The 23,434-nt window shown below is 32.8% G+C and overlaps 1 protein-coding gene across 4 annotated transcripts in view; it reads right to left on the bottom strand.

The window, feature by feature from the left end:
* LOC134281399 (retinoic acid receptor beta-like) overlaps positions 1–21,206 on the bottom strand; it is a 46,625-nt gene extending 25,419 nt beyond the window's left edge. The window contains exon 1 of one of the 4 annotated variants that reach the window (XM_062763865.1): positions 21,003–21,206. The gene's annotated coding sequence lies outside the window, so the exon portion shown is untranslated. Of the gene's footprint in view, positions 1–8,964; positions 9,111–21,002 lie in introns of those variants that run through there. The other 3 variants (XM_062763869.1, XM_062763867.1, XM_062763866.1) reach the window with 3 other exon arrangements.
* Positions 21,207–23,434: the final 2,228 nt, after the last annotated feature.

Below are 23,434 nucleotides of genomic sequence, written 5' to 3'. Positions count from 1 at the left end.
GACACTCATAATTTTTAAGTGAATGATGAAATTCAAAAGAAGCTAAATTGTCAGAATTCTTCATTGTGATGTACTGGTACCATAAAATAGAGCTTTGAGGTCAGAATATCAGAACAAATATGTGTGAAGTTTCAGAGATTCTTTTGACAATATGATATTATGTGATCAAATAAAATGTATCTTTTGGTTTCTATGCTTTTGATCCAGTGTGGTGATGCACTTCTCAATGTCAAACTTAATCACTAGTCATGTTACATTATCCTTAATATAGAATTGTAATCAATGTTATCATTTTGTAATAATTGTTCATGCCCCCCGTGGGCCCTTGATTGGTGAATAAACATAATAATATAATGAACAAATAAAGAAATGTTTGTCCTTTCTTTGTCAGAATAATATGACTTAATTTTTCATATACATGTATAGGTCAGGTTCAATTTATATAGCTGCCCTATTAAACCAATGGGTCCTGCAATTAAACTATATGTTGCGACATTCTTCAACAATTTCCAGGAAGACAAAATGAATATAGAATTAAAAACTTTCAATTTTATTCAGGACTTTTGACAGTACAAATTTTTGTACCATCAGTATGATTGGTTCAGAAAAAACATATTTATAAATGATGGTTTAATAAATTACCAGGTACAGCTATAGCATATGACATCACTGTAAATCAACTATAAATATTTGTGACTGCATGCATGTTTAATCTTTTTTGCAACTTCTTAATCTGAAATCCAAGCACAACTTTTATGTTTTGCAACTGTCAGGAAACATTCAACATAAATTTATGAATGAATTAATTCTTGGTTTGCATTGAGAAATATCTCAATCTGCAATCTTAAAGATACGTATAAAATGAATGTTGCAAAACTCTAGAACTTAATAATGGGTGCAATTTCTGCATGCAAATAAAAGTTACTTGGGTTACAACATATCATCTACATGTTATCGATAATTGTCATAAATAAAACTGTTATACATGTGTAATATGATCACTCTGTGTTCTCATCTTGAACTTCTTTTTTATATCTTACCTAGTTTTAATTAAATGGGGACCCCTGTTGGAATTTTTTTTTATGTGCTTCACTGCATCTTTAACCTTAAACTTTTCAACCCATTCCAAATTAAGGAATGAAGACAAAAAATGCTAATTAACCGATGACATTAATGGGTTAATGAGAGTCGACTGTATAACAATGCTTTCATGCTTGTTGAATAAGAAAATGTTCCATCTAATGCCTGACTATTATAATACACATTATATACTGATGTTTGATATGTTCAGTGGGTCAGGGAAAAATAGGATATGGCATAAATTATTACATGGTCAGTGAAGACAAAGAAACACATATGTTTGGGTTTTTTTTTCTGTTGCCAACATAACTGACATATTAATAAAAATAAAACCAAATTACCGAGTGCAACACACTAAACTTGACCCAAAAGGTCAACGACAATGGCCTCTTGGTCAGTCCATTGCCCTTGCTCTACTAAAACCACCATTTATCATTATTCTCATGCATCAATGCTAAAAACAGTTAAGTTTTTTGTAGCGACTTACATGCCAAATTATTAAGAGTAGTAGGAATTCAAATTTATACATTAAATAATTCTCTAAATAAATCATCATGAATATTAATTGTCACTCAAGAACATCAAAAGCAGCATACTTTATGATAAATGTTCTCTTGCATGAAATACTACATGAAAACTTTACCATAAAAACTTAACATGGTTATCAGTCATATTCTACAAAAATGTGACCAAATAACAATTTTTCATGTCCCTTAAAGTTTTCCTTTTTAACATATATCATACATAGCTAATGCATTTGTAATTCAAAATATCAATTTCTACCCTATAGACTAAAGTACATTCCTGAAAATAAGCGAGGAATTAATTATCTCGTAATTTTGTGAGAAGCACCACTCGTGAAATATTTATGGTGCTTAAATCAATGTAAAATTTCTTGAACAACCATCCACTTGACCTTGTGAATTATTATTCTCACAAATAGATGTTAAAGAGCCATTTTGTGATATTATCATACATATCTGTTTTCTTAAATATTTTCAATAATATTAAGAAGTTAAGAGATATTATAGGAACATAATATAACGTTTAAAAAATTAAAACTTCAAATCTGAATGTGGCTTAATTTACTCTTTAGAAAAAATTTAAGTTGAAATTTTTAGCTGCATGAGGACTCCAATTTACCATTGCATGCGATATCCATAAAGTAAGGTTTTTTTTCCCGTAAAAAAGAAAGCAAACCTCTCATTCGAATGCAAAGAGTTTTATAGATCTTGTTTCATATGAATTAAATCATGGCTTATTGCAGAAAATTAATTAACTTTCATGTTTTTGTTTAAAACAGCATTTTATGTATTAATACATTTTTCTCTACCCCCTTCTCCTCCCAAATGGTTATTTATTCAAACTAATACAGTTAATGGGTTTAGACTTTCATCACACAAAAAATCAAAGTCAACAACTCATTTAGAATTATCTAATTGAAATACTCATACTAATAATAAAATTTAATGTAAATACACTTTAATATATATATATATATGCAAAAATTTCATCAATTTAAAACTAATTTTGTACTGTCAGATCATTAACCCCCACTTAAAAGTTTTTGCATTAATCTAAATATAAATTATTCCTATCTTATTTAATCTAAATGGAATATTTGCGGAAGGTAATCCTTGTACAGGGTCATTAAGTTGGAGACTCTGGTACCTATTGTACTTTTCCCCCCAATTAGATGAAAAAATTTAGTTTTCATGGCTGACCATGTGAATTAACCCAAAACCTATCAATCATCTTTATAACATACTTGTTCAAACAGTTTTTGCATGGTTGGTCATTTGTTACACAAGATTGATCTGAAATGTTCTAATTAGCATTTTATACTGGTAACCTCTGAATATTCATCTGTTCAATTTAATTTTTTATTTTTTTGAATTTTTCTATAATGTTAATTTTAGGACAAAGCTTGTGTCATTCTCAGCCTCAGTATTTAGAAACTTAAGCTGAATAAATAAAAAATTACAAAGCTCTTTTGCAAATGTTTATCAAAGTCTTGAGCAGGATCCATAAGTAACATATACAATATTTGTTCATTATAGGCCCCAATTCATTTAAATCAATCAAACTACAACCTAATAGCTGCTTGCATCATAAGCAAGGCAGCTTATTATCCAACTTTAGAGCAACATCCATGACACATTTGGTGGTGCCTGCACATGCATCTTCATTCAAAAATTTCACCACCTAATAAGAAAATTAATATATTAATAAGTTTGATCAAGCTAAACTAGGTGAATCATCCATGTAAGTTTCATGGAGGCTTACACAGTAGTTTCTTCAGAAATGAACCTGCAATACACCATATGCTCATCTTAATTTCATCCAGGTGAGCTAATTATACATTTAATAAAAAAAAATACTTTAGGGTGATTATGACAATACGTAATATCGGGAGCACCTCACAGTAATCTAACTTACTATTGCTCTTTTGCGGGGGAGTCGAGAAAGCTCTAAATCTCGCAAGATTTCTGGGGCACATGACATTGTTTACAGTAGTGACAATCGAATGATTCGAACAATTTTATGCCGAAAGTACAATGCATTGCCAAGAATTGAATTCCGAATAGAAGATTATCATATAAGGAAAGTTAAGAATATTTTATCAGCTTTAAAATGTGACGATTTTCAATGAAAATTTAATTAGAAGAGCCTGCTTAGTTACAAATATTGTAAAAAATGTAACATTTTAGAATTAGCTCCTCTCAAAATTTTTTTTCCTACATCTTTTTAACTATTTTTGAGATTTTTCTTTTTCTTGTTTCATATGAACCATAGTATTTTATCTTGAACTTCATAAACCAAAGATTGATTTAAATCATTACTTTCAAATAACATAAGGCCCACTGGGGCCTTAACAGTCACCTGAGTATCACTACTTTCTCAGGATAACTCATTATATGAATACGCATTATAAACACCCAACCCTTGGTCCTATCATTCATGAGAAAGAATTAAGGCAGTGAATTTGAAAATGTTTAGTTGAGGGCAAAGATTATAATCATGATCATGCATTCAAACATGCAGTCTACAAGATAATTGTCAATCTGAATATAAATGAAGATTTAATTTCAGAGGTTTGATGTAATTTCAATATACATGTATATGACCAACTTTTTCTCTGTTGTGAAGTTGCAGCTTACAATTACTCATCCTTTACATCTCTAAGATATGCTATTAAAAATAAATCGGAAATTGATTAAATGTAGATTCTGAACCAAACTGGGTCCCTGACATTGATCTATGTTATAATTAAGTTTGATGTATGATTGTATGTGCTATCATATATATTTCTTTTTATTGTACAGATATGTTATTTTTCAATAAAATTGCAAAGAAAATCTGCTATATTTTACAAATCCAGATAACCATTTAACCCTGAAATATTTTCCTCAATTTATCATAAGAGAAAATATTTTTTTTCGATTTCATGAAGATTTCAAATTTGATTGCAAGTAACTGTTTTAAAATGATAATTTTATGCATAAACACCTTTGGCGTTTATGCAAATTATCACGCAAGCCAATCGATTGATCATCTTCATGAAATCGAAAAATAAGACAGTTATTCCTTAAATAATTAAGTTTGATGTATGATTGTATGTGCTATCATATATATTTCTTTTTATTGTACAGATATGTTATTGCGTGGACCATGAGGTTTCACGCAAAATATATAAGCGAGGTTAAACCGGATGCCCTGGGCAAACCACAGGCTACGCATGCGCGAGTGCTAAAATTCGCACCTGTAACTTGCCCGAATTAATTCGCCCTATTCGATATTAAAATATATCATTCATTGGCAAATCGCGCCTTTAATTCTTCATATATATATTCATTGGCAGATCCGACTTTCTATCTTTTACATATACTTTTATATACAAACTAAACATTGATTCCATGGTACAAGCATTTTAAGAAGTTATACAGTACATGTATATAGATACATGTAACTTAACAATCTGAATGAAAAACGTCATTCAACGAATAGAGATAGCTTTTAAAGATAGAGGAAGTTTCGCCAGCATACGTTTGTGCATCAAGACTCGCAAAATAATTAAGTGTTTTCAGCAAACAAAATATCGTTTGATATAGGTCTGTAGCAACGACCTTTTATGTGTGTGTGTGGGGGGGGGGGCTCCGACAAAAAAATCTGCGTACTACATAGCTGTGCTTCTCGTAAACCATCAGATCTCTATTTTTCATGATAAATTTCTTCCGTATAAATCCAGAACAGTTGTCAAAAGTCAGTATGAGTTACACGATGAAAATAACCCTGATTTTTTAAACTGACAAAACTAAAGGTCATTCGGAGATTAAATGTTCACAATAAATCAGTTATAAGTAGGCAGATCATTGTAGAAAAAGTGAACAAACTTACATGAATATTCCCTACACCTAGAAATTTTCTTAATTGAATATAAGTAAGAAAAAACATGCATATGGTCCACGTATTGCAGTCCTTTTTTAAGGGACAGCAACTTGTTTTTCAATAAAATTGAAAAGAAAATACCCAATCTGCTATATTTTACAAATCCAGATAACCATTTAACCCTGAAATATTTTCCTCAATTTATCAGGAGGAAATATTTTGACTTTTTTAGAGGTCAACCTGGGTTCATACAAATTTGACAACAGATAATGCAAGTAACTGTTTTAAAATGATAAATGTGTTTTAAGTCAGGATAATAGGTATACTTTCATTGCAAAATAACATCTGTTCATCCAAATATGTCTATGATAATGTATTAGAATTAATAAAATATTGATCAAATTCAGGTCCTGAGTTTGGTTCTATATTTATAGTCAATATTTTGTTTGTTTTTATTATAGGCACAGCATAAGGAAGTTGAGGGGGAGTGATTATAAATAAGCCATCAACTTCTCAAAAGAGAAAATGAACAATGCAACTATGCCCCACCCATTGGCCTGATCACTGAAATAAAGGGACAGGCATTTTACAATGCTGGAAAAGGGGTAAATGAAAACACACTGTAATCCTTTCATCACTTTTCATCATTCAGCATGTTATACGTTCTTAATAAATTTCAAGTATGTAGGAAAAATTTTGAGTAAAAATGTGACTTCATGAATACATAGTGTAAAGAAATCCCACACAGAAAAACATGGATCTTAAGTACGTACAATATGACCATCTATATACTGCACTCTTAAAGGCCTGAAGCATGAACCAACTGGGGCCATAAATTTCACAATTTTAGTAAAAAGTTCAGTACTGGATGTCCATGATTAAATGACATTTTCGATTGGAAGATAGCATTAATTTATAAGATGATTCTCAGGTTATACCCCTCCATCATGCAAGTGAGACAGGGATCAAGAAACTCACTTAGATATGCTGAATATACCCCTCAGATACTATAAACCAAAATTGGTTGAAATTGATTTTGCTGTTCCAGAATTTAACTTAAAAGTGTTTTTATGCACTATAAACAGATAGTAAGACTCTGATCACCTGATGACCTGATAATTAAGACAGATTGAGTGATCATGATAACATAATTATTACAAAAGTGTACATGTACCAGTACATGTATTTCTCAGATTTTTTTTAAGAAAGGAAACAGCTTTTAAAAGTTCCATGTACTTTACAATGTACCTTCCCACTGATATTTAAAATCATTACTGTATAAAAAAGTAAGTTTCCCTACACTGCTTTCATAATTTTCCATTTCTTTAAATTCATTATTTAAAAATTAAGACTTATACATCCAAGTCAGAATTTCATACTGTGAAATCACAAATTTTTATGAGGGTAATTAATCTTCATTGTTTTAGAGGTATGATAATACCCACAAATTCATATCCACCAGGAAAATAAAATGTTACATACATATAATTACTCAACAATATTTCATCCACGAAATCAGATCCCCATGAATGAAGAATTCTTCTGCAAACCACGAAAACTTGAACCCACGAAAATATGTGATTTTACAGTAAATCATACAACTCTCTCAAACGTATGTCTTTTATTTTGGCTTCTTTTTTTCTCTTCTAATTGGTCTTCACTCTTGCCCTATGTGCCCACGCCGCATAACAAGGACTATAGATAAATAGACAGAATTGTTCTTTACTAACTTAAGGTTAATTTTTTCCTCACCCCAGGATTTCAGACAGATGTTTAGACCCAACATGATGTCTTCCAATAAACTGTTTCCTTGTCTGACGGTTAAGGACTCAATCAAACACTCTTTTCTGTCTGATTTAATCAAATCATGGGGTGTAAATTGGTCCCCGCCATTATCACAATTGCAAAACCATCAGATTCAGAAAAGAAATTGGAACTCTAGTTTTTCTCCCCTTTAACAATGCAATCAATAGGTTGTCCTTGTCAAATTTTGACAACTAACATAAATTTGTTGAGCGTTTTCTATTTTGTGAACAGTCAGAAGCACCTTAAGAAAAAAAGATGGATGAGTACAATATTGAGATTGTTTTGAGTGAACAACAAACTATTTTTATAAATCATAATCCTATCTACCAAGTCAGAGACAAATTAAATCAATATAAACACATGCTGACATGAACCAAGGTCATTGTCATTGAAAAAAAAAAATATAGATCTAAGGCAATGAAAAACAAAATTCATTTAAGTTGCCATAGAGATATATACTACATGTATTATCACAAATTCTCCAAAAATACAACTCACAGTATGCTGTAATCCAAGACTGGATTTAAAAATAAACCCCTGAAGCATTAAAATGCATAATTCATTTGGATAAATATCAGCGCATCTTAAATGGCAATAAATGCAAAAACTTTAATTAAAGAGATTGATCTTTTAATTTCAGCTTTTAGTTGTGTGATTAATTCACTCTTAATGATGGAGAAAATACCAGTTAAGTTTAAAGGTACTTTTATTTCTTGGTATGTATTGAGAAAAACATTCAAATGTTGAGCCTACATAGATAACAAATAATAGTCCAAGATCACGAATAGTAGTTCAAGGCCAGCTAAGCGCAGACTAAAAAGGACTAAATATATATTCTAAATACCCTGATATAATGTTACAGATAATAGCAACGGCGTAAACAACTGGCCAACAGCATGATACTTTTCAAGGGCAAGCTTTCACTTCCTTTTCGGAAAGGACCATATAAAGCCAGGAAGATATGAATAACGTTTTTCTCATTTTCCAATGGCCGACTTTCCTGGTCAAGATGCAATGAGTCAAAATGTCAATGTGATTGCAAGGGAGTTATGACCTGAAAGCTACATACAGCATCCTCCTCCATACTTGAAATAGATTTACTGGGGAAATATCTTGTTAGCTTTCACAGTAAATATTTTCACATATGTTTATACTTTCTTCTTGCGATACAGACAGGAAATACAGACTGTACTTCGCTCACTGCTTTAGTTAATTAAACGCCTTCACCTAATGTTTCACAGGAAGCAATAAGCAACTTTTCAAGAAATATATATTGTGAAAAGAATTTTTAAAAACGCAATCTACACTTGCATCCAAATTAACGCAACAAAGAGCATGCATTTAAGGTAAATACATGATTTTTTTTTAATGCAATGTAATACAAAGGAAATGAAGATGTCAGAATTTTTATGTACTAGTATAAATTTGTTTGTCAAAATAAAAAAGTATTAAGTATAAAACTTAAAAAGAATTAAGGCATAATAAAAACCAACGTATTTAGCTTTAACAGAAAAACTACAATGTAACTGTGAATTAAACAATACAAAATATGAAATTCTATTCTCAGAAATACAATACTGTTCCATTTAATAAACTACAAGAACAGTGCAGATGACTACGATATGTACTTTTCTATATAAGCAGTCAATGAACTATCCTGAAATAGAAATTAACATGCCGCAAAATTACCTACGTTGGCGCTGTCATCATCTCTTTGTCAACATGCTAAACACGGCAAATCCTGCGGAATAATTGCAAGTTAAATCCACCTCCAGAAAAAGTAAATTATTGATACACTACAATAACTTATACATGTAGGCCCTGTACAATAAAATCGTAGGGGGAAAAAAAGTCTTAACAAATATCACAATTTTTTTTTCAAGGAAAAAAAAATCTTCCTCGTTTTCAGTAAAGGAATATAAACTACCAGCACTTGACAAAGTTAACGGAGTGGGATGTTTAGAAGTTGGTCACAGTGTATGGATTTTGAAGGTCATCTGCCCTAGCCTGACCGCTAGCTGACCCCTGCTTATTACATCATAGAGCCAGAGCATTGATCTGATCCAGTCTAGCATGCTCACTGGGTTGAATTGCTGTCCTATATTCAGCTATGGGGCATAACAAGGGGAAACAGAAGGAAAACTGTAACAAGTCAGAAAAAAACTTCTTTTTATAAAAAAAAAAATCAAAGCCAAGTGAATAAGTAAAATTAATAATAAAAAAGATAAATAAATTCATATCATTGCAATACACTTGACCGATAAGAAAAATAAACAAAAGCTACGTCTAAATGTCTTCATTTGATTGTGCGCTCTTCAGAGATTTTTTTGCTGCTCTTTTTTTTTTAAACTCATGTTTTAATTTTTACATTGGTGTTTTCTCCTTTTGCACTTACATCTTACAGTGCATTTGTAACTTGGATTTCAAGTTTTTTTAAAGTGAGCAATGGTGTTGTAATAGAAGTGGGCAATTAAAAGTATACAATTTTGAGCAAGATTACTCTTAGAATTTGATAAGAAATAAATACTTTCATTGAATGAACATTCAGATTATCTCCAAAGTATCCTTCAATGATGTAAAGACAAGTAATATTATCGTTTGCAGCTAACTGTAAAGTTTCACGTCACGTCACGATCTAGTTGACAGCTGCACTCAAGGTAAATTGTACGCACCTCCTAACCGCAAGCCTTATGACTGGAACTTTCTTCTTATCCCTGATTGGTTGCTCGTGCAACAGACTATTTCCGTGTCAATGTTGATAATTTGAGTTGACCAATCATGTGAATTGTTTACGCTGGATGCATCTGACGAAAAAGATCGAGACGTAACGTGAAACTTTACAGTTAGCTGCAAACTATAATAAACTCCATCAAATAATTTTACAATTTCAAAAAAAGGCCCCTATATATATTATCTATATAATATTATCATACATGTTAACTCTCCCGATTTAGGCGGGAGTCTACCGCTTTTTCACTCCATCTCCCGCCTACCGATTTAATTCAGAAATCTACCGCTTTTCTACAAAAGCTGCGTCTACAGTATTTTTTCCGTGTTCGCTTGGGTATCCATTTTTGAAGCCACTCTCAAAATCTCGCTAGATATCGCGTGATTTGACTCATACAAACGCTTTTTTTGTACATAGATTTCAAGCAATTTGACAACGACAACAACACAAGACTACCAATGATTACATTGGTTACGATAAATTAATCAACATCCTGCCATGAAAAAGGAGATACAGCTTTTAAGAATTATATGAAAACATTTGACATCGTCTTTAAAAGCACAGAAGCTCACAACTTTATCATTAAAGTCAATAGAAATCACTCGATTGACCAAGCCATGTGGCACATCTCTACTTTCGTTTTCGATCATCGCGGGAAATTGATATATAACGAAAGATAAACTTGTTTTAGATCTAGATTAAACCATGTCATCATTTGTTTCGTTTAAAAACTGAATGAACATTCTGATTATTGCTTCTAGGCTATATCAGCAAAGATCACTCTTCAAAAGGCTAAGTAAAGCAGCCAATCCAAGCAAAATGATGAGCATGAAAAATATTTGAATTTGTACAATTTATGTCAAACTAATGTGTTTCTGTCTTCTTCTTTGCTGTTGATATTTAAGATTAATTAGTGTAGGTACCTTATTTCATTTAAGGCTTATAATATACATGTATATTACATGAAAGATATCGATAATCCAAGCATTAAACAACACGCGCGCAATGCTACCGCTTTTGAGGTCTGAATCTCCCTCTTTTTCATCACAATAGGTTAACATGTATGATATTATGTAAAATTTAAACTGCAGATTTAACTGAAGAAAAAGTGCAACTACCTTAAAATCTGCAAAATTTAAGTACATGACTGTAATGAAGACCTCTGAAAGGAAACTGAATATAAAGAATTTAATAATTCAGAATCTGCACTGCCATGGGGATGCACTTATAATTATAATACAATCCTGCAGTTCTTAATAGAAATTTTAAAATCCTATTCCCTATATGTTCCTAAAATTTTGATACTTCACTTTGGCTTCACTCAACAATTTGAACAAAATTAATGTTACACAAAATAATTATATAAGGAAGCTTTTACTTTAAGTTAGTCCTTTTAGCCCTATTAGTTCTGTAGAAGATTTTTAAATGATCCTGGAATATTCTCAATTTAAGGAAAAAGGCCATGGATCATTTGAAAAAGCTTGAATCCTTTACCTCAGAATTGCTTGTCAAATTGATTGGAACAGTGATTCTACAGATGAAATTTGATAGAATTCCTTCATCTGGTTCAATTATAGTACATGTACTATTTCAACTGCAATCATGCAGTTAAAGTATCCTTTTTCTATAAAAAAAAAATCAAAAAGCCCTCCAATGAAATATGGAGGTAAAGAACAGAATTCAAGCTCAATCAATTCAAATTAGAAGCAGTGCAAATACTGACTCTTAATTATATCATTAGATCAAGTGCCAAAGAGGAGTGACCATCCCCTGCCAACCAGTCACACCCACAGTTAGTGTCATGATTGGGAAAAAAGGAAAAATCTGTCATCAACCATAAAATTTGCCAAATAATGATTTAAAAGGGACTGTTGATATTTTTGTTTCATCAACTTGATTGTCAATAGTTCAATTACCTCATTTTAAAAATTGTAAACAAAGAAATATATGAATGAATATACTCAGAATAAAGCTAAACCATGCATTCTCACAATCATTTAAATGTAAATTAGAAAGCCTCTTCCTAGCTGTTACATTAATTAAGCTTCAGTGCCTGCCTACAGGTCTCTTTGTGAAAACTGAGACAATCAAAGACATCACTTTCAGACTCTGAGATTCCCTGTTTGTGTCTTGTGTAGAACCTATACTTATTATCAAACACCAATACAGATTCTGAGTGAGTGTCTTTTAGCCACACTTATTCTGCTGTTATACCTTAAAATTTTCTACTGTTGTAATAAAAAAATCTGCGTACATTTTGGTTGAATTTAAATGACATTTTACCTTTACGGATCTAAACTCTTATAGTTCAAATTGAATATATACATGTATAGAGCATTTAGAGACTGAATTGAAAATCTCTATCAAACTGACCTTGCATTCTATCATTTGAAATAAAATGACTGTAACCAACTCCACCTACCTCTAAGCTTCCACACTCTGACCAGCTAGAGTATAACTAAGACTTAATCTTTAGAAACCTAAATATTTGAAGTAAACATAAATGTTGATTTCTTGAATGCCCCAAGTCTTTTAAAATATTTCAAATTTACCACCTTGAATGTTTTTAGATACTTTTAAACTTTTTGCACATTTGATTGTTTGAGGTTCAAAGACTTTTATTTTACTCCATACTTTCAATATTTAAGTCAGAGTTTTACGATTTGAATTGCAGGTTTGATTGGATTACCCTGCATTGTTAATCTGGACTGCACAGAGAAGGATTCCGTATGCTGATTAAATATTAGCATTGTTATTTATGATGGAATAAACCAGATTAAAGGATTACCATACTTTAAACACTTCTAGATCTAAGAGCCAGTGGCTTGCTTTGATTCCGACAATTTTGCTGTTTTTGCACTAAACATGCTAAACCGCATACATGTATGTCGAGATTCTTTCTGGCTATAATCAGACTATACAGTTCTACTTACGTATTACTATAGCACATTTAACTTAAATCAAACTTTATTTTGATTTTGTTCTGCAAATGACATAAAATTTATAATTAAATACCTTTGAGATTTTTTCTTGCATATATTTGCATATGCAAATTGTTTTTTTCTTAAACATTATCATATACAGTGGACCCTCATTTATCCGGACGCTTTGGTTCCCAGTCAATTTGTCCGGATATGTGAAGTGTCCGGATACCTGAATCACCAGTTAAACAAGACAGAATAACAATTAAAAATTCCGTTCCGATGAAAAATCGTCCGGATACTGAAGCATCCGGATATCTGGCGTCCGGATATCTGAAGGTCCACTGTACTTATTATTATAGCTTTAGATTGAGAGTGCCAGAAAAATTTCATACTTCGTCATATTCTATAAACTTTAAAAATAAATCTATGATTATGTTCCCCAAACGAAGTTGGGGAACATATTGTTTTTACTCTGTTTCTTATTATTATTATTCTTATTATTTTTCTTCTTCCTGGGAAAATTTTGTCCACGAGTGATCTTGTAAACTACACATCCGACTTAGGTGAAACCTTTTTAGGGTCAGTAGGCATGTTATGTAGAGTTGCCGAACGAAGGTCATTTTGCGCGCACGTGCTTGCAAGAGCGCGCACTTGCAACACGTGAAATGACCAATATAATGGATATTACCGTAACTTTTCTATTTTTTGATGAAATTTTTTGAAACTCAGAATGTAAGGATACATTAGTTGTATAGACAAGATAGCATTCAAAATAGCAAGATCTTCACGCGCATGCACGTGCGCTTCGCTTATAAACTATCTCAATATCTTTCTTGTTTCTTGTCATAATCCTTTGAAATTTTGAACATAGTCCTACATTATGAAGATCTACCGCATGATATATAAGAATTTTCATGAAAGCATGCGCATGTGCGCGTGCTGCATGATTGGCTGAAACTTTAAATGGCAATATCTCCTTTGTTTTTTGACGAAATTCTTTGAAATTTAAAATATTGTCATGCATTATGATATCCTACAAAATGTTATAGAAAAAAAATCATGAAATCACGCGCATGCACGTGTGCTGCAATCTGATTGGCTAAAACTTTAAATGGCTATTTCTCCTTTGTTTTTTGACAAAATTCTTTGAAATTTAAAATATAGTCATGCATTAGGATATCCTACAAAATGATATTAAAAAAATCATGAAATCACGCGCATGCACGTGTGCTGCAATCTGATTGGCTAAAACTTTAAATGGCTATTTCTCCTTTGTTTTTTGACAAAATTCTTTGAAATTTAAAATATAGTCATGCATTAGGATATCCTACAAAATGATATTAAAAAAATCATGAAATCACGCGCATGCACGTGTGCTGCAATCTGATTGGCTGAAACTTTAAATGGCTATAACTCCCTTGTTTTTCAACCAAACAGGATGGGATTTAGAACATAGATAGATGTAAGGGACTCCTACAAGAAGGTATGATCATCATGCACGTGCACGCACGTGCGTGCATTTGAAACGAGTATATTTAAAAATACACTTGAATGAATGATTTTTATTACTTTTGGACTGAATGCTTTAATATATAGTATATTAAAATATATAAATAGTGTAGACAAGATGATATGGTCATAACGCACATGCATTCACATGCGCTTGGGTTCAATACTAAAAATTTAGTATAATTGGTAACCTTCTGGGAAAACGTTGTTAAAGTCAAAAATGCACAGAGTTTGTCTTATTTAAGGAAGCTTACAGGGAATATGGCACCGAAAGGGAGCTGGGGAGCGTTTGGGGAACATCTGTAACGGTTCCCGTTACAATTAGCACTAGTTGATATTGTTATCTACATGTATATGAAATCAAAGGCTTTGGGTTCTATGTAGAGCAATCAAAGGAAGATCAAATAGCAGATTGTGGAAGGGACACTCTACAATTATATACTAAATAACCACAGAACTTAATGAGTATGTAAGGCTTGTAAGCATCTTTTCATCTAGCATTCAATTTAGGATAAACTTTAATTATTCTGCGCAGGTATCAAGGCTTCAAGGAGACTGGGGTATGGCCATTCCCAAATAAGCCCACACCTTACAAAATAAAACTGGACAGCACACATGTATGGCCAATGATGTGTCTTTGTTATCCCTTTGATAAAAATCTCATTTCCGTTTCTACCTGCCTTAACCTGTGGTCAAATCAACTGGATGTCATTAATCTCCTTTGAAAGATTTCAAACACTTTTGCTGGGCTATGAGATCAGCGTTTTTCAAAACACAACAAAGCAAGCACCGAAAACTGACCTTTGTTGGGAACATAGAGAGGATGATCAGCCACAGATCCAACTTTTCGGTTAAAATGACTATATCCAAACCTCATGCCAATTTCAATCAACCTTAGTCTAGTATCATATGGTGAGGCAAAAATACTGACATTTATTATACATGTATATTTGTTATATAATACAGGATTTTTGCATCCCTGATATGAACACAAGCAAGTGCCTTCTATTACACATCATGTATTAGCACCCTTTATTTCACCCTTTATCACGCACTTTATTACACCCATCTGGAACATCTCTGTATTTTTCATATGGAGTACAGTGGACCTTCAGATATTCGGATGCCAGATATCCGGATGCTTCAGTATCCGGACGCTATTTCATCGGAACAGAATTTTAAAATGTTATTGTTTAACTGGTGATTCAGGTATCCGGACGCTTCACATATCCGGACAAATTGACTGGGAACCAAAGCGTCCGGATAAATGAGGCTCCACTGTACTTTGGGTCTTTTACATGCAAGGAGCCTAGCTAATTTTTAGCTCTACTGGTCAGAGACCAGAAGAGCTTATGCGATAGTAATGCGTCCGTCGTCCGTCCGTCTGTCTGTCTGTCTGTCTGTCTGTCTGTCTGTCCGTCTGTCTGTCTGTAAACAATTTTTCAAAATGCTACTCCTCCTACAGTTTTGGTCTGATTTCAATATAACTTGGCACACAAGTAGACTACACCAAGATACATAATTCTGTGTATCGGTTTTTGATTTCGATGAACGGTGTTGCCGTGGTTACTAAAAATAGAAATTTCTGTGAAATTCTTTCAAAATGCTACTCCTCCTACAGTTTTAGTCTGATTTCAATATAACTTGGCACACAAGTAGACTACACTAAGATACATAATTCTGTGTATCGGTTTTTGATTTCGATGAACGGTGTTGCCATGGTTACTAAAAATAACTTTCTGTGAAATTCTTTCAAAATGCTACTCCTTCTACAGTTTTAGTCTGATTTCAATATAACTTGGCACACAAGTAGACTACAATAAGATACATAATTCTGTGTATCAGTTTTTGATTTCGATGAACGGTGTTCCGTGGTTACTAAAAATAGAAATTTCTGTGAAATTCTTTCAAAATGCTACTCCTTCTACAGTTTTAGTCTGATTTCAGTATAACTTGGCACACAAGTAGACTACAGTAAGATACATAATTCTGTTTAGTGGTTTTTGATTTCGATGAGCGGTGTTGCCATGGTTACTAAAAATAGAAATTTCTGTGAAATTCTTTCAAAATGCTACCCCTTCTACAGTTTTAGTCTGATTTCAATATAACTTGGCACACAAGTAGACTACACTAAGATACACAATTCTATGTATCAGTTTTTGATTTCGATGAACGGTGTTGCCGTGGTTACTAAAAATAGAAATTTCTGTGAAATTCTTTCAAAATGCTACTCCTTCTACAGTTTTAGTCTGATTTCAATATAACTTGGCACACAAGTAGACTACAATAAGATACATAATTCTGTTTATCGGTTTTTGATTTCGATGAACGGTGTTGCCGTGGTTACTAAAAATAGAAATTTCTGTGAAATTCTTTCAAAATGCTACTCCAAATACAATTTTAGTCTGATTATAATATAAATGTGGCATGCAAGTAGACTGCACTAAGAACATAAAGAGACTTAATCAAGGATCATTATTCTATTTATTGCTGTTGAAAAGTTTCAATTTCCAACTGCTTAAGTACTTTTCTCTTCCTTTGCTATAAGTACAAACCAGTAGAGCTTCAGTCTCGACAGAGACTTCTGGTTTTATTCATGAAGTGTTCCACCAGGATTTGTCTGAAATTATCCTTTACAATAATAAGTATTAATTTAGCAGAAATGTGAAGAAGATATTGCTCAGCCAACATGTAAGAAATCTGCCACAGTTTGAATGCATTTATCTAAAGATGTCAGATGGTCCTCCGTGTGGAGCAGTGGTTAGAGCATCTGCTCTAGTGTTGTGAAGTAAAGAGTGGATCCTTATGTCGCGGGTTCAAATCCCACTGTGGGACGTGGAGACCAGTCCTTCTGATGAGACCATATAAACCGAGGTCCTGTGTCGCAGTTAAGGTGCTGGCACGAAAAGATCCCTCCCTGCTCAATGGCCCTCAGTGCCGAGTATAGGACAAAATTTGTAGCTCTCCACTGGCAAGTGGTGGCATCTCCATATGAGTGAAAAATTCTCGAAAAGGATGTTAAACAATACAATCAATCAATCTACTTAAGATGATGGGAGCACTGACATGATTTTCAAGTTATTTTCAAGTTCCCCCTATTCCAGATCAAAGGTAAAACGTACAAGCATACATGATTGGAACAAAGGGTTGTCATACGAAATGGTTGACTTGTGTATGATTCAGAAGATCATGTCCTAAAGAATCTCTTTCACTGCGAATTTGCCTTATCCAGCTCTCATCTCATGCATATCAAATTGAAATAGATCAATACTCTTATTTTTTCCCCCAAAGAAAAGCATATTTATACTGATATAAAAAACTAATTTCTTTCTCCATCTTCTACAATTGGGCCAAAATAAAATTATAGTTTGTTTGGAATTGCCTCCCGCCTCACTGAAATACCCCCCTCCTGAAAAAATTTTATTGACCAAAAATAAGGAAATTTTTTTTATTGTATCATTTTTTTTTTTGCCCATTACATGTATCACATGCACCATACAAAACACTGAAATATAGTCTCAGATCTATGTAAAATTAGGGTTTTTGTTGATGGTAGATGCTTTTTTTTACAGTCAGCAAAAATGCTTTTACTGTTTACTGAGATTTTTATCAAAAATTTAAAATTTATCTTCAATTTAAAAAAAAAAATAATTTCCCTCCCTCCCTCCTGGGTCTGAAACCCTTCAGGCGGCAATTCCAAACAAACATTTTTTTAAGGATGGCCTTGCAGTAATACTAAAAATGCTATTATTTCTTAGGGGTAATATCTCTGATATATTCCAATATTAATTTGTTTTTAATAACATGGAAAAGTGATCTATCTTCCAACAGAGTGGTGGCCAGGGCAAATCAATAGCCTCAAAATTAACTAGCAGACTAAAAAAAGTCCAACAGAATTACAAACTTGTACAAGATGCCTCAAGGCCCAGTCACTATGTTTGTATCTCTATTCCTGATAAAGACAATGCCCATTAACAGATTATACACCTTTATCCTGACATCCTGGGATCTTGTGTACTATGAAATCACAAATTTTTGTAGGGGGGGGGGGGGGTAATTTTCATTGTTTTAGAGGTATGAAAAGACCCATGAATTCATGTCCACCATGAAATGTAAAACGTTACATACATAACTACTCAACAATTTTTCATCCACGAATTCAAATTTCCATGAACCAAGAGTTTTTACTCAAACCACGAAAATTTGACCTTATGAAAACATGTGATTTTACAGTATCTTTTTGCAAACTTTGACACCTTCCAACAAACACTGATATGCTCAAACCCCAGGACCAATCAAAATATTCTGAATCAACTCTGGCATGGAAACACTGCATGGAAATTCTTGCTTTTTATAGTTCATCTGTGTTGTCTTCCTTGTGAAAAATATTCAAGAATTGGATTTCATATCAAACCTGTTCATAAAATGCAGGTTAAGACATCTTAATTTTTTACCATACTACAAGTCATGTATACTATATCACCATGTTTTTATGCCCCCCTAATTGAAGATTTGGGGGTATAAAGTTTTTGCCCTGTCCATTCATCTGTCTGTTTGTTTGACTGCAAAAACTTTATAACCTTGCCCATAACTTTTGAGTGGGTAGGAAAATGGCTTTCATATTTCACATGTGTATTCCTTGTTACAAGACAACCTTTGGATACCAACAATTTTGACCTTGGAGTTTGAACTGCATTTGAGATACTTCAACCTTTGACATAAGCTGCCATCAGGCATCTGAGTGTTTCACAAATACATCTTGTTTTCTAATAAAAGAATTATTTAAAAATGTTTTAGTTTGACTTTCTACTTGTAAAGTGACTACTGACATAATGTTATGGACCAGTAAATTTCTTATACATAGAAATCCTTAGACCAGTAAAATTTGAGGGAAACCCCTGCATTTTTTTTTCTTTTCTAAGAAGATTTGTAATTATTCAAAACTGATTGATGCATTCAATGGACAAACAATCTTGAAAAGCTCCAGGAAATGGGCTTTCCTAATGCTTTGCTAAATTGGAGATGAACATTAAAGAACTAAAAGAAAATTCAACACTCAACAAGAGATGGTCCTTGGCCCACAAAGATCACCTGAGTAACTTAATCACTGATGTTCTTCAGGAGATTTAATTTTTTAAAAAGATTTTTAACTATTCTAATCTGGAGTTTAAGATTAAACAAGATGCAATCACAACCATCAAAAAGCATTATTCGATTTCTGAAATATTTTAAAATAATTTAAATCTGTAAGGTGTAAAATATGTGAAATGGAATCAATATAAACAGACTATTGAAACCATAAATATATATCTATCAGTCAACCCTCTTAACAACAGGCTGTCAAGGGGTGTTCAAAAACAAAGTTAATCAATATCTAATTTTTTTTATTTTTTGTAATAAATGGTTAATTAGTGTAAACATATTTTATATGTTTGTTAAATTATATTGTACCAACCTGTAAGTGTTATATATTACAGTTACTATTGAACATATATTGATCAGAAGGATGTTTAGAGGTAAGTAAAACCAACTGAGGTACAGGTATATACTCAACCATTAAAGTAAATGCATTAAAAATTGTCTGGTTTGACAATACTAAACATCAACTTTTTGCACTAAAACTGGAAACTTCAAAGATAATAGCTGATGATCAAATCACTTACAAATTAAATAGTTCCTGTTGTTTTAGCCTACGTTAATTAATTCACACATATTACATGTATTTGTAATAAACATGTACTTGTAGTATTTATTGCAAGATAACAACCCCCCCCCCCCACCTCCTATTCTTCAATTCTATATTTTTTTTTTTTGCCAATAAGCTGCTCCTTTAAAATCCATGTTTCCCCTTAGTTTATACACAATATTACATCATTCATAATCAAAATTTATCACAGCTAGTACTGTACGTGAAATGTCTCTCCCTCAAGAATCCAATTAACTTTGAAAATAATTTCCAGGAATCTGCCAGTAATTGACATGTAGAGCAATATCAGCAGCTGAGCATTGGGCAATTTAATCCTCTACTCCAAATCAGTATTATACTCATATACTGATCACATGCTAACAGTAGTGTCAATCTACAATATTTATAAACACAGCTAAAAACTGTTATTTGCTTTATTTTACTTGTGGACATGTGTATATACTTATTTTTTTCTGTAATAATGTTTGTTCAATCCATATTGTTTCAAAAATATCTTTGTTGTACATTGTATAGATAAGTACAAAACATATGTCTATATATGTACACATATGGTCATTTTCATGAGAATATTTCATAGAAAATATTTGTGTTATGTCAGTAAAGCACACACTAATGACAAACTACTTAAGAATCCATAAGTTGTTCCCCCCATTTATCTCCATCTGCAATGAGGAGAAAAATAAAATTCCACACAACCAAAACCACTTGGCAAACATCCATTACTGAACACCATAACCAAAGGTAGTCTACACTTTAAACAGAAAGCTGGTGTGAATAAACATATGACCCAATATCACAAAATGGTGTTAAAAAACCCTTGTCTGTGACAGCTAAGTAAACAAAGAGACTGGTCACTTACCTACAGATAAACCAGCTCTGGGTAGGAAAGGTGAATGGTCGCCCCACAGCTTTCTCCCGGCCAGTAAAGTGGCTCAGATCTGGGAATCCCCCTGGGTAACCTCACTGCCACTGACCAGCAGTAATAAAAATTGGCACAATCAGATTCATACATCTAGCATATGTTAATAGTAACAATATACCAGGCACTATCCAAACTGCAAGGCTTCTGTCTGCAAAACAAATAACATTTGCTGTGTCCAGTTATATCTTCCAGTAATAATCTAGGTGCCATTAGCAAGATGAATCAAATACCCCATCAATATATCTCAACAATGATTGCCCAGAAATAGCTCTCAAGTATGTGAGAATATCCCTTTATAGAATATTAATGTAGATCAACTTGCAATTCTATACGAGCATGAATTTTATAGAACAAATAAAAAATAACACAATATGCAATTTTTTTTTTGGGGGGGGGGGGAAGGGGATAATTATAAATTGAAAATTTTGGCCAGCAATACACAGATTGTGAGGTGTTTGACCTCTCCCTATCTCTAGTTACTGGGTTAAATCGTTTTGTCCAGCACTTTCTATTTACTCTGCATTGGCTTGTTATCTGCTTTAGTCCCTCGTTACTTAACTCTGGCGGTCCATGCCCTGACCTTTCTGAGCCTTCGTGACCTACCAGTGCACTGACCACTCTCCAGTTCAGTGTAATATTCCCTCCATACATCAAAGAGCTAGTTTTGTGGACATTAATTATGTGTTGTGTTTATAGATCACCACTGCCTGGCTGGCAATATATGATGGGCCATAAAGTTGGCTATATTTGGATCATTGCTCTACTTATTTTGTCAAAGTATATTTGAGTAGTCTGAATGAGATACACATGTGCTTATGTTTGCATGTAACTCGCTTGAGTTTGAAGCTCAGGTTAGCTTACAATTCTGAACACTTTGATTAGGTAAACTGAAATATATACTGTATAAAGGGTAGGGCTGGGACGATACTGAACATAGCCGATCCGGTACATATCACGATACCTTAGGTGTGATACGATACATATCACGATACATTTAAAACCAAATAAAACTAGATAATTTTCTTAGAACATTTAATTTGGAACATAACAGTGTATGAAAATAAACTAATTCAACAAATGAACTCGACTTACTGCCATTGGGTTTTGTTAATTCGTTACATAACCCGGCGTGTCTGATGCCATTTTGACGCTTATTTTTTAAATTCTGTTTCACCAAGACATTTGTACTTAATTTCTGTTTGTTTAAACGTCTTGGTGAAACAGACTAAAGGACTAAAAATTTCGAATTCTAAAGCCCCGACATTTTTTGAAATTAAAAAAAGTGCGGTCAGGTATCATGATACAAAATTAGATGAATCGATCCGTAGATCGTCAAAGCGAATACTGTGATGCATCGGTGCACCGGTGGATCGTCCCACTACTAATAAAGGGTTATTTCCACCAAGTATTATTTTTGCCCTTTTGCACTTGCAAACAATTTTGTTTTGCTGTTTTCTTTGAATTTGCCCATCAACTTTAAATTCACCCAACCATAAATAGGGCGAAAATAAAATGGGGCAAAAATTTCCATGCATATACACTAGCTGTATGTTACTAGAAATGAAATGTACTACACTAGCCAATGTATACATATACGGTAACATCTTTAAAGGATTAACAATTGAACTGGTTAACATACCTTACTTTTTACCTGTATTCTGATGATTGGTATTTCAAACACTAGCATAAGAGGCACAATCTGTCTGAAATGTGCGAGAGGGAAGGGGGTGGGTCATCTCTTAAGGTTGAAGAACTTACATTGATTAATTAGTACCTCTATCTTCCAACCTGTGTTATAGAATAAAAGAACACCAGACAATATTCACTAAAACATTACTAATAAAAAATTTTCAAAATTATATTAATTGTTCAAAGTTACCTGCAGATTGTCTTTAACAAACATTGGGAAAATAAATCTTCCAATCGGCTATTTGCTGTATTTATGCTAAAATAAGATAAAGTTGAATGAATAAGACACTAAGAAAGCAATAAACAGTTAAAGTCAGTGTGGTAGGTATCTCCGCACTAATCATCTTGCGACAAGCAATATTAGCAAGAGGTAAGAGAGATAACTCTATAATCACATTACCTACGGGTTATTCATCCTTGGTTAAGATTAACCTATCCAATTAAGATCTGTATATTTTTCAATGACCTAGTTATTCAAATTGAATACTAATCATAAACAAGAGGCTTATGGACCACAACACTCACCTGAGTAACTTTGGCTTTACACTACCCCAGGATGCTTCAACATAAGTTTCAGCATTTCAGGTCCAGTGGGGGTTTTTTTGGTTGAGATTTTTGATTTTTTCCAATATCTTAATGTAAAACTTGTATTCCCTATAGTGACCCCACCCTACCTGCAG

This window comes from Saccostrea cucullata, unplaced genomic scaffold, assembly GCF_032062105.1.
Source record: "Saccostrea cucullata isolate Sc308-1 unplaced genomic scaffold, CSIRO_AGI_Scuc_v1 ctg632, whole genome shotgun sequence".
In the NCBI taxonomy this organism is placed as follows: domain Eukaryota; kingdom Metazoa; phylum Mollusca; class Bivalvia; order Ostreida; family Ostreidae; genus Saccostrea; species Saccostrea cuccullata.
The sequence above is the reverse complement of the archived record's forward strand: the minus strand, read 5'-3'. Positions and strand labels throughout refer to the sequence as shown.